The sequence below is a fragment of the Labeo rohita genome, unplaced genomic scaffold, assembly GCF_022985175.1.
Source record: "Labeo rohita strain BAU-BD-2019 unplaced genomic scaffold, IGBB_LRoh.1.0 scaffold_447, whole genome shotgun sequence".
Classification (NCBI taxonomy): Eukaryota; Metazoa; Chordata; class Actinopteri; order Cypriniformes; family Cyprinidae; genus Labeo; species Labeo rohita.
The window spans coordinates 42,831-55,599 of NW_026129365.1; the positions used below are offsets into that span (position 1 = coordinate 42,831).

The 12,769-nt window shown below is 36.4% G+C and overlaps 1 protein-coding gene across 7 annotated transcripts in view; it reads right to left on the reverse strand.

Moving 5' to 3' along the window:
- Nucleotides 1–12,120, reverse strand: part of LOC127160739 (basement membrane-specific heparan sulfate proteoglycan core protein-like) — a 54,194-nt gene extending 42,074 nt beyond the window's left edge. For 6 of the 7 annotated variants that reach the window (XM_051103397.1, XM_051103396.1, XM_051103395.1 and 3 more), the window contains exon 1: nt 10,208–10,371. The gene's annotated coding sequence lies outside the window, so the exon portion shown is untranslated. Of the gene's footprint in view, nt 1–10,207; nt 10,372–11,956 lie in introns of those variants that run through there. The other variant, XM_051103390.1, reaches the window with a different exon arrangement.
- Nucleotides 12,121–12,769: the final 649 nt, after the last annotated feature.

Consider the following 12,769-nt stretch of genomic DNA (forward strand, 5'->3'; position numbering starts at 1 on the left):
TAAACTTTAAATTACCAGACATTTTTACCAACATTAGCTTTTTCAGAGAGGAAATTTGTGTGTCTTCTTTGCTTTTAAGTATTTCAAGACTATAAATATTTAAATTAATCTAGTGATTAAATATTATTTTTCAAAAACAAAACATATCCAAGCTGTCATATCAGTTTTACGGTCATTCTAACACAACGAAAATGCTATTAATTATTTTGAAGTGCATCACTGCAGGCGGGATTTAGAAAGGGAAATGAGTGTAATCGCTGAATTGTAGAGCTCTCTAACTGAATTATTACTAGTAAGAATGTAATTGCAGAGCTCTCTAATTCAATTTAGCCTTTTTTGCCTGTATATTTTTTAGACTTGTGTACGTGTGTGTTTTTGAGACCTTCCTGGCAGCGAACTCCTCACCCTGGTCACTCGTACTTTTTAGCCAATCAGATTTGAGCCTGTCGATCGACCAATCATAACCCGCTGTGGGCGTTCCTACCTCACGTTACGTCATCAGTGCGAGTCCATAGTTCCAGTTACGATTCAGCTGTTGATCGTTTCATTTAAGGTAACTAGCCTAGTAAAGGTGTATTGTTTTATCTTGCATGCTTAAAAAATATGTAAAGGTCAATTTGGTCGTTTAGACACTCGTTAACGTGACCACTGTAAGCCAGCGGCTGCTATGAAAACAGATAGTGTTGCCAAAGATGCAGCTGTCTTGTGTTAGCCACAATGTCCTGTATATTGGCCAAAATGAAGAAAGAATTCTGTTCGTTGCCATTTTTTTGTTTGGCAACGCTGGGTGGCCACTGCCCAGTCTAGCTCCCACTTAGCACTGACCCTGCCTTTATTATCATAGCTTTATGTAATTATGAATAGAACTCAGTGTATGAATAATAGTGTGTTTGTACTAACCATTTGTGCAACTGGATGTAGTGTTTAATTAAAACACATTAATCATTTTCCTTGTATTTTTCAGGATTTAAACACTTACGAACAACATCTAAATGACAGTTACAGACCTCTTCATTCACATTAATCTTTATCTCTTTTATGCACTTTACCTTTATGCATTCATTTCTTAATGTAATCAACATTCATTTACTTTTTTCATATTACATTACTATGATTTACCAAGTTTGATCTTATGTTGAGTTGTGATGTAAAAATCTTTGAGATTACAATACACATGGGTTGGGTTGGGTTGGGTTGGGTTGGGTTGGGCTGGGATGGGTTGCAGCATGACTGCTTTGAAAGAGTTACAGTTCCAGATGAAACTTCTAGATTCACATCACCTCATAATTTGTGGCAGAGGTTGAATTAGGAGCAGCCGGGTCATGGGTGTCTCAGCAGCTACTTGTACATCATCACAAATCTGAAATAAATAGTATCTGCAGGCTGCAGGATAAACAAACTTAAATGAAATGTATGGTTTACAATGTGTGCATGTTATTACATCGTCATCATGAATGCGTGCCATCGCAGGACTTGCTCTGACAGATCTTAATATCTTAATGTGGTGTGGTATCCACGTGAATGATTCTTTATTAAATAAACATAACAATCGATAAATATTAAAACATAATACATTCTGAACTAAACAGCTGCTGGGTTACACTGGTCACGTTAACGAGTGTGTCTAAACGACCGATTTTACTTCCGAATTTTAATTAAGCATGCAATATAAAACAATACATCTTTACTAGGCTAGTTACCTTAAATGAGACGATCAACAGCTGAATCGTAACTGGCATTAAGGACTGGCGCAGATGACGTAATGCAAGGTAGGCACGCCCACAGTGGGTTATGATTGGCCGATCGACAGGCTCAAATCTGATTGGCTAAAGTGTACGAGTGACCCGCGTGGGAGGAGTTCGCTGCCAGGGAAGTCTCAAAAACACACATGCAAGTTTAAAAAAATATACATGCAAAAAAGGCTATTCACACACTCACAGTCCGTGATATACTCTGATTTTTAAACATTCAAAATTGTTGTACACAGTTGTAAATCTGTGAATTGTGTATTTTATGAATTTATATTCTTTTATTGTGCACGTGAATTGTTTTTTGTGAATATATATATTATTTTCATGCACATGAATTGGGTTTCATGCATGTGAATTGGGACACGCATGTGTGCATCGTATCTTTTGCGTGAATTATTGATGAATCTAATCTGCTTTCATAGTTACTAGTAAAAATTTCATTGTAGTAAAACTAGTAAAAATGTATTTATATTAGAGTGTTTTAAGCTAAAACGGCATGCCATATGCCATAGATGTACGAACTATGTAAGAGATTCATTTATCAAACAGTGTATGGACAGCTTAACTGATTATAAGAGGAGTTTTGAGTGCTTAAATTTTCTCAGAAGTCAGGACATGGGCGCAGCAAATGTATATTTATATCCTTTCATTCAGTTAATCAATTTCACACGAAGAGTACCTTTTTGTGATATTGATTTTATATAGTTAAATAAACTAGAAGTTAACATTAAGAGACGTACGTTTTAAGACGGCCTTTTTAAATCCTAACCGATTATGAAATCTGGTTGCAGAGCACACATAAGGAGAATCTTTGCAGATTATTTTCCCTGAAATCTTAAACATGCACACACTACAAGATTTCAAAATTGTGGCGCATCACACACTACAAGATATTAGGTGTGTTCGACTTCATCTACGGCTACAGACGGCGATCAACGAGAGTAGCCGAGAGCAGTCGCCGGCGGAGTTGAAAACGGAGGTGTCAAGTCGGACTCTTTCTGCTCTCGTTAGTGAAGCTCTCGCGGTGTTTACATGCTCTATCACAGATAAAGTGAATTAAATGCAATATTTATCAAATACACAGACTTTTCAAAAGCGTTTTCATGAGCAACAGAAACACGTTTCATATACTGCTTAATACAACGCCATCTGAACAAGAATAATGATAAACATAAACATATACTATTTAAATACTAATAAAGTGGGGTTATATATGCTTTTATCAGTGTTTTATGATAAATCTGACTCAATATAACATTGCGACTACAGTAAAAACACTTTTATTGTTCTAAAAACACAGATTTGTCAGCATTACCAGACTTGAGGATGTTAGAATAAACCCAAAACACACATGATCGCTATCATGCGGTGAATCTGGCCAATCGTGAAACAGCCATGTGGTGATCAGAGCTCTTGCAGCTGCTCTGAAGAAACTGCGCCGGCTGAGTCAGTCATGTCTATGGAGTCAGTGGGCTGCTCTCGAATCGCTATCGCGGTACTTTGATGCCACACGTGACAGTCACGAGGCGTCGACGCCATCTCAAGTAGAACAAAATTTCTAAAGCCGGCCTCACACTACAGGATTTCTGGCCCGATTTTGCCCCGATTTTGCCCCGATTTTCCCCTCCCGAGAATCGGAGCAAAAATCTTGTCGAGCACCTCGATCAGTCACGACACGGATTGTTCGGCACGGATTATCTGGTAATGTGAGACGTTCACAGATCGAATCTTGCACCTCCCGATCTGCTCTCACACAAATCAGGGCCACCCCGATCATATCAAACATGTTTTATATTCGTTATTTTAAATCGGGATGATCACGGCTATGATTACGTCAGTACTTTCACAACAGCCAATGCGCCACCGCAAAACAGCTGCTGTGCGTTCCGTTGGATACTGGAGATGGAGGAAACTGCTTCTTATGTTTTTGTAGTAACACTGTTTGTATAATATGTTGAAAACATACCACAACCGCATGGACCAAGGAAAGCAATGCTCCATGCGGCCCGAGCCCATCTTTTTTCCCCTTCTCTTAAAACGCCTTATACTACTGTTTTAGCAATTAAAATAGTTCAGTTTTGTATGTACTGGCAAAGTGATTCATATGTTTAATCAGTTTTGCCCTCTCAAATCACAACCTGCCTAAAGTAAAATCTATAGATATAAAACAGTTAAAGCATATAACAGTTAACTAACATTAAAAAAAAAAAAAAAAAAAAAAAAAAAAATTGTAAACATTAGTTGCTGAAATGGCAATCTGTTGCATAAGATCACGTGAGGCGCTCCCTCTGTCATAATAATCTTAATAATATCTTGTAGTGTGTGATGTGCCACAATTTTCAAATCTTGTAATGTGTGCATGTTTAAGATTTCAGGGAAGATAATCTGCAATGATTCTCTTTATGTGTGCGCTGCAACCAGATTTCATAATCGGTTAGGATTTTAAAAATCCTGTAGTGTGTAGCCGGCTTTAATCAGCTTGATCTGTAAATTTTTTCACAGCAAAGCTCTTGTCCGTAAACCCCTTTGGTAAGTCCGCTATAGTAAGGAATGTGAAAAATAGGCGCTCTTCATGTTTAACGTGTTTCACCATTAAACACGCAGACTGCTCGAGTACAAAAACATTGTTTTTAAGTCAAACTCGACTCAGGGAAGGGCCAGCTGACCAATACTGAACTGTGAAAGTTTTCACAAATCAGAATAGTGATGTTAGTGACCCAGGAAAGGGCCAGCTGATCAGTACTGAACTATAAAAGTTTTCACAGATCAGAATAGTGATTTACATGACTCAGGAAAGGGCCAGCTGACCAGTACTGACCTGTGAAAGTTTTCACAGATCAGAACAGTGATGTTGGTGACCCAGGAAAGGGCCAGTGTAGAAGATTTTTATTAATCTTGAATCAATATAAAACATAGAATTATGCCTATGCATTAGAGGACATTATTTTACTATTATCATCTGACTATGCGTATTAACTCTGTGCAGTGAGCTTAGAGCAAAGACAACTATTTAAAGCTTGAAAAACACTCATGCCTGGAACGAACCTGTTTAGGAGCTAGAAATACATGACAGCTATTGATCAATCTTCAGGAATTCATATATGGTAAAAAATACCTTGTCCAAAAATACAACAGTGCATATATGGAATGCTTCAGGATGTATATATGTGTGCTTGAGACAAAACTCTGGAGTGGTGTTTGAACATTACTCTGCCTTTTGTTAACTTGTTAATAAAGGTCTATCTGACTTCAAAACCTCCTCAGAGCTATTTATTTTGAGCAAGGAAAATTCTACAACATAATTGGCAACCCCGGCAGGACCGAGACAGGGCAAAAGAGTGAAAAAGCTGCAACGGGCTCTCTGGACGATAACTAAAATGGCCACAATAAAAGGGTAAGCAGTTTTGCTTATGAAGTTACTGTGTTGTTCTCCAGAGTTGCCTGTTGTGGTAAGAAAACTCTTTAAAAGTTCTTTCAAAATTAAGAACCAAAAGGAAAAAAGAATGTTGCATGCAGTGGTCCTTGTTAGATGCATTTGGGGCCTTGAAGCGTAGAACAAAGTCGATATAGTTGCAGTGCAGGTGTCTGAATTATTGCAATGAAGATTTAATTACATTGCATTTGTCCTTAATTGTTGCAATACAGCGGTCTCTGTTCGCTGTACCGAGGCCTTTTTAGACAGCAAGGAAGTCAATGTAGTTGTATTGCAGTTGTCTTGTAATAGTAAATGACAGCAAGGAATTAAAGTGCATGGGAATTAATTTGTGGTACCGGATATTACAGGTGGGTAGTTTTAGTCAAAATCCTGAAATATGGTGGGTAGTTTTAGTAAAAATCCTGAAATATGGTGGGTAGTTTAGCAAAATCCTGTAATGGTTTTATAATGTGTGTTTAGAAAGAAGGTTTAGAAACTTTGAAACAGAAGATTGACAGGAGTTGATAGATAACTCCAAGAAGTCGAAGCAAAGAAAGATTTATGTTGTCTGTGTGTGTGCACTGGTGTACATGATCTAGTAGCCGAGACATCATGACTATATAAATAGACTTTCTGTCTAGAGAGCGGTGGTATATGACTCTTCACTGATTTACTTATGTTAAAACTAATAAGTGGATGTGAAAAATAAGTAGTTAAATAAATAAATAAATAAATAAATAACTAGATAAGACAAATAAATAAATAAATAAATAAATAAACTAATTAAATAATTAATTAATTAATATATAAATAGTAATGATAAATGGTACTAACTAAATTTATCTGTGACAAATTAAAATAATAATGTATAATGATATATGATACATTTAATAACATAATATATAATAAGACAAATGAATTCATGTGCCTAAAATATTATATCTAATATTTGAAGACATCCAGGAAAGTTGTATCTCATTATCCCTGAAAGACAATATGGAAAATTAATCCACTGTAGAGACTTAAAATTGTATTAACTGAAAATAACATGTGCAATGTGTTGATTAAAAGCAAGATTGAGTGACCAAAATGAATAAACTTTATTTAACAGTATCTTAGTAAATGAGACTGCATGATTCAACTAGGGTAACGGTTGGATGGGAAATTTGCATTTGCAGTTACAAGATTATTTTGAAACCTGCATGTGAATATAGGAAAATATAATGATGAAAGTATGACATTATAATAGAAAGATTATATTATATAGGAAATTTTATTTGTAGTATGCTTAAATAAGCATAGGTAGTAAATTGCTCTTTTGCTGCAACGAAGAACTGCATTACTAAAAATAGAATGGGGGAAATGCTGTTGTAAACCAGTGAGATTTTTAGCCTTAAACAAACATGGTGGAACATAAAAAAAGCAAAGTGTTAACACAATTGGAATTAGAATTAATAAAAGTTCTCTTGAGTGTTCAAATTTCAGAAGATTTCTGGAACAGTGCCTCAAAGAATGGAAGCAACAAGAGAAGAAAAAGCAAAGACACGGCAGCAAGAAGGAGAGACAGTGGCTGATGGGCATTCAGCCCCCCGACAATGAAAGTTGACGCTTCTGAGGAACCATTACGTGAAAAAGACTGACTTAATACAGGAAAAGGTGAAACTTTCACTTGAGACTTTTCCTGAAAGCAAAGAGATCATCAGGAGATGGAAAATTGTGGCAGAATCAATCCAAAGCCACACTGAGAAGAGGCAGAGGAACAACAAAACCCATACTCCACTTCACATCATCTGGCCTTTGAGTGACATCAAGCTGATGACCCAACGCAACAGCCAAAGACTTCAACAGACTGATAATTACCAACAGGAGAACTTCCATCCCTTCCTCTGAGGGCACAGGTACGAGATCCAATGATCACTCTAGAGAACTTCTCAAATTTGTTAATGAATATATTAATTTAGTATATCTAGTGTATTCACTGGTCTTACAGCAGATCTTTGCATTCTCTGCTAAACTAACATTCTCTGTCTGCTCTTCTAGGCACCTGTCCAGCTGAACTTCATTGATAGACGAAGTGGGTGCTCAACTCACAAAAATTAGTTTTAACTAAGGCTGGATTTGGTATAGTGAGGGTTACATTTAAAGCATTATTCAGAGGAAACACAACTGAATTATTCTCTGACAAAAAAAAAAAAAAAAAAAAAAAAAAAAAAAAAGAATTAAAGAAACAGACGTGATCTAAGAAAAATACAGTTACAAAACAGCACTACTGGCCACTCCATCTTGTTTGATGGTAATTTTCTAGGGTTAGGTTAAACAAAATAATGAAGTGTACCACTAGGCAAATTTTACTACAAGAAATTGATTGCTGTGCTGCAGATCTCATTTAAACAAAGTGATAGGCTTATCTAAAATATGCTAGATTTAATAGAAACTTTTGTCATTTAAGAGATTATTCAATGCTGCATTGCTCAGATGAATATCTGGGATTTCTGAAAAATTCTAAACTAACAGATAATTTTATTGGACATTATATTCAAGCAAATTCAATGGAAAATGTGATGTCAGTTGGTATAAAAACTATATATATATATATATATATATATATATATATAAACAGAGCTCTGGATCAAGGAATAAAAAAGGAATTCAAATAGAGCCAGAAAAATTGTAAAAATCAAACTATAGCTTTAAATTCTAAAGAAATTTTGAAGATCAATCCTGAACAAAAGCAGATTTCTTTTAGAGTTGTGGAAAATAATGACTATTGCCTTCTTTATCAATTGAAAGAAAAGAATAAATTACCATAAGGCAGTGAAGAGCAAAATAAATTCAGAAAAACAGTTAACCTAGAAATAAAAACCTTATAAACAAAACCTTAATGTGTAAAACCTAAATGATTTCTAAGCAAATTTAAGGAAAAATATGAAATTAATTAGGGTTTGAATCAATAATTACACTAAACGAAAACTAGAATGGATGGATTATATAGTCAACAAAGATTTATAAATTATATAGATGATGCTTTAACTGCATTAGGAGAACAGGCACATAAAACAACTAGGATAACTTGACAAAATAAACAAGCTCTTAGTTGGTTATAAATTGAAGAAATGTATATGAAGAATTTACACTTGTATGCCGAATAATACGGCATCTAGAGAAAAACTTAGTAAAGTTATGATTAGAATAAAACATTAAGAACTAATATTATGACAAAAGGCTGGAAGAGACAATCAAATAGGATTAGTATGCTTTAAACTTGGAGCATAGGAGCAGAGTTTGTTAAACTGGAAATGCTCTTAGGAGTTATCGTATTGATAAGAGATTTATTATTTTATCATGAAGTAATTAGTTATAGTAAAAACAATGGAAATGTTAAAATATATAGATAATAATAACTATGATAGAAAAGAATAAAGTAAGTGACTATTATCAAGTTGAATAAGCCAAATTTAAACATAGGATAAAAATTCCAGTACAATTCAAGTAAGGACAATAAAGATAAACCATACATTGAAAAACGTACTCACTCCCCAAGAGTGACCCTTTACAATACATTAAATATCTAGGTTGAAGACATCTTATACTTCGTTTCATTTTGAATCTGTGTGATGTATTCTATATGCTGATGTTCCCAATATTTTCAAAAAGTTAAGGACTCAGAATCGTTTACTCCTTTCTGCCTCTATAGTACAATGAAGAATAGTGAGAGGATATGTTTCGTTCTGTTGTCCCCTGGAGTGTGGTTCCATAATGAAGTCACTGATAAAGAATTTGTGTGACCTCTTTTAGTCACAGTAATATAAGAACTGAGAATCCTGGATTGTGAAACTACATTCTGGAAGAAGTCAGTAAGGTGGGACTTAAGTAAGTCCCAGAAGGGGGAGGTGTAGAAGATTTTCATGTAAATCACTATTCTGATCTGTGAAAACTTTCACAGATCAGTACTGGTCAGCTGGTGTTGTAGAATTTTCCTTGCTCAAAATAAATAGCTCTGAAGAGGTTTTGAAGTTAGATAGACCTTTATTAACAAGTTAACAAAAGGCCGAGTAATGTTCGAACACCACTCCAGAGTTTCGTCTCAAGCACACATATACACATCCAGAAAGTTTTCACAGATAAGAATAGTGATGTTAGTGACTCACAAATCAGAATAGTACATAAGGGCTCAGGAAGGATCAACTGACAAAAAAATATACTGTGAAACATTTTCTCCTACGTGAAACGTTCATTAGAGACGTATATGATTTATCTAAAAGCTTGGAAACCCCATTATTCACTGGAACAGCACCTTGTCACATTATGATAGAAGAAAAAGTGAGCAGAGCATAAAGAAACACTGTTACGCAATAAATAGCGATTGTGAAAGTTGTCTTGAAAACAATGTTTTTGTAGTCGAGCAGTCTGCGTGTTTAAGGGTAAAACACGTTAAAACATGAAGAGCGTATTTTTCACATTCTTTACTATAGCGGACTTACCAAGGGGTTTACAGACAAGAGCTTTGCTGTGAAAAAATTCACAGATCAAGCTGGTTCAGATGACACTGGTTTTAGTCCGCAAAGTTTCCAACTTTCGGAGATATATGCATTATAAAATTAAGAGTCGCATCGAAAAAAAACTGATTTCGGCCAAAAGGCACAGCATCACCAGAATTCACAAATCATGGAGAACAACATTCGGGATTATTTGCATGTTTATGACAGCGCGCTGTGTATTTATAGCCAAAATAAATCCGAATATCAAACTGCAAACTATCTATACTGCGGGACAGAACCGGGAGAACTTTAGCAGCACGAAGAAAAGGACAGCAGCACACAATCACGGTCAAAACGAGAGGGAGAATCCTAGCGCAAAAGGAAACATTACTCATTGTATCGTGCTCACCGTCAGAATATCACATCAAATAGAACACCTACAGGCACGGGTTTGTCAGTCATGCTCACCTATAGCACAATGGGATACAGGGAATCATGCCTATTAACATGCAACAAAATGTTAGCCGCCTATCAGCATGCTGACCCAAAGCACACAGACGTACCTAAAAGGCGAGCCGTTGAAATTCCAGCAGATGTTGGACGGTGTTGTGTAATATTCAGTTCCCGTGAAAAACGGTTCCAAATGGGCGGGCTTGGTACGAATATTCAAATGGTTGTTCCGTGGTGGGCGTGGCCTTTTGAACTTCTTCATCTTTTGTTTGATTAATTATTTCGATAAGGTAATAAAGCCGAATGTTCACACGCCCCGTTTAGATGTACAGCTGTTCATGTTATTCACATAATAGGCTAAAATGCTTATTGTTTTGCATGTGCTTTTATCAGAACGCTATATTAGAGGGTGACACGGGAGTGAATTTTCAAACCTCTCCCATCCCACTCCCACAAAAAAATCCCGTCCCATCCCAATCCCATAAAAAAAAAAAAACTCCTTTCTGCCTCTATAGTACAATGAAGAATAGTGAGAGGATATGTTTCGTTCTGTTGTCCCCTGGAGTGTGGTTCCATAATGAAGTCACTGATAAAGAATTTGTGTGACCTCTTTTAGTCACAGTAATATAAGAACTGAGAATCCTGGATTGTGAAACTACATTCTGGAAGAAGTCAGTAAGGTGGGACTTAAGTAAGTCCCAGAAGGGGGAGGTGTAGAAGATTTTCATGTAAATCACTATTCTGATCTGTGAAAACTTTCACAGATCAGTACTGGTCAGCTGGTGTTGTAGAATTTTCCTTGCTCAAAATAAATAGCTCTGAAGAGGTTTTGAAGTTAGATAGACCTTTATTAACAAGTTAACAAAAGGCCGAGTAATGTTCGAACACCACTCCAGAGTTTCGTCTCAAGCACACATATATACATCCAGAAAGTTTTCACAGATAAGAATAGTGATGTTAGTGACTCACAAATCAGAATAGTACATAAGGGCTCAGGAAGGATCAACTGACAAAAAAATATACTGTGAAACATTTTCTCCTACGTGAAACGTTCATTAGAGACGTATATGATTTATCTAAAAGCTTGGAAACCCCATTATTCACTGGAACAGCACCTTGTCACATTATGATAGAAGAAAAAGTGAGCAGAGCATAAAGAAACACTGTTACGCAATAAATAGCGATTGTGAAAGTTGTCTTGAAAACAATGTTTTTGTAGTCGAGCAGTCTGCGTGTTTAAGGGTAAAACACGTTAAAACATGAAGAGCGTATTTTTCACATTCTTTACTATAGCGGACTTACCAAGGGGTTTACAGACAAGAGCTTTGCTGTGAAAAAATTCACAGATCAAGCTGGTTCAGATGACACTGGTTTTAGTCCGCAAAGTTTCCAACTTTCGGAGATATATGCATTATAAAATTAAGAGTCGCATCGAAAAAAAACTGATTTCGGCCAAAAGGCACAGCATCACCAGAATTCACAAATCATGGAGAACAACATTCGGGATTATTTGCATGTTTATGACAGCGCGCTGTGTATTTATAGCCAAAATAAATCCGAATATCAAACTGCAAACTATCTATACTGCGGGACAGAACCGGGAGAACTTTAGCAGCACGAAGAAAAGGACAGCAGCACACAATCACGGTCAAAACGAGAGGGAGAATCCTAGCGCAAAAGGAAACATTACTCATTGTATCGTGCTCACCGTCAGAATATCACATCAAATAGAACACCTACAGGCACGGGTTTGTCAGTCATGCTCACCTATAGCACAATGGGATACAGGGAATCATGCCTATTAACATGCAACAAAATGTTAGCCGCCTATCAGCATGCTGACCCAAAGCACACAGACGTACCTAAAAGGCGAGCCGTTGAAATTCCAGCAGATGTTGGACGGTGTTGTGTAATATTCAGTTCCCGTGAAAAACGGTTCCAAATGGGCGGGCTTGGTACGAATATTCAAATGGTTGTTCCGTGGTGGGCGTGGCCTTTTGAACTTCTTCAGCTTTTGTTTGATTAATTATTTCGATAAGGTAATAAAGCCGAATGTTCACACGCCCCGTTTAGATGTACAGCTGTTCATGTTATTCACATAATAGGCTAAAATGCTTATTGTTTTGCATGTGCTTTTATCAGAACGCTATATTAGAGGGTGACACGGGAGTGAATTTTCAAACCTCTCCCATCCCACTCCCACAAAAAAATCCCGTCCCATCCCAATCCCATAAAAAAAAAAAAAAAAAAAAAAAAAACTGGGGGGAAATCGCGTCCCGTCCAAATCCCAGAAGAATTCCCTCCCACTCCCTTGTTATTGTTGTTGTTGTTTTGCTGGAATCTGTCAGTTACAGTAAAAAAAAAAAATACAGTACAGATCACAGCATGCCCAGCTTAGCCGAATAAAAATCCAAAATGTAATTTGTTATTTTATTGAAATGAAAGTCATCTTAACAATGCACAGTGTGTTTCATGTTGAATTTTATGCAAATCATCCATCCATCCATACACACACACACACACATTATAAGTTTCACTGAGTTTCTATTACGATGGAGTCCCACTGTTGCTATGCAAGAACAAGACAGTGTCCACACATTCTGGACTGAGACTGCTGCGCCTCTCTTCAATTAATCTTCCAGCAACACTGAAGCTCCTCTCTGACGGTGTACTTG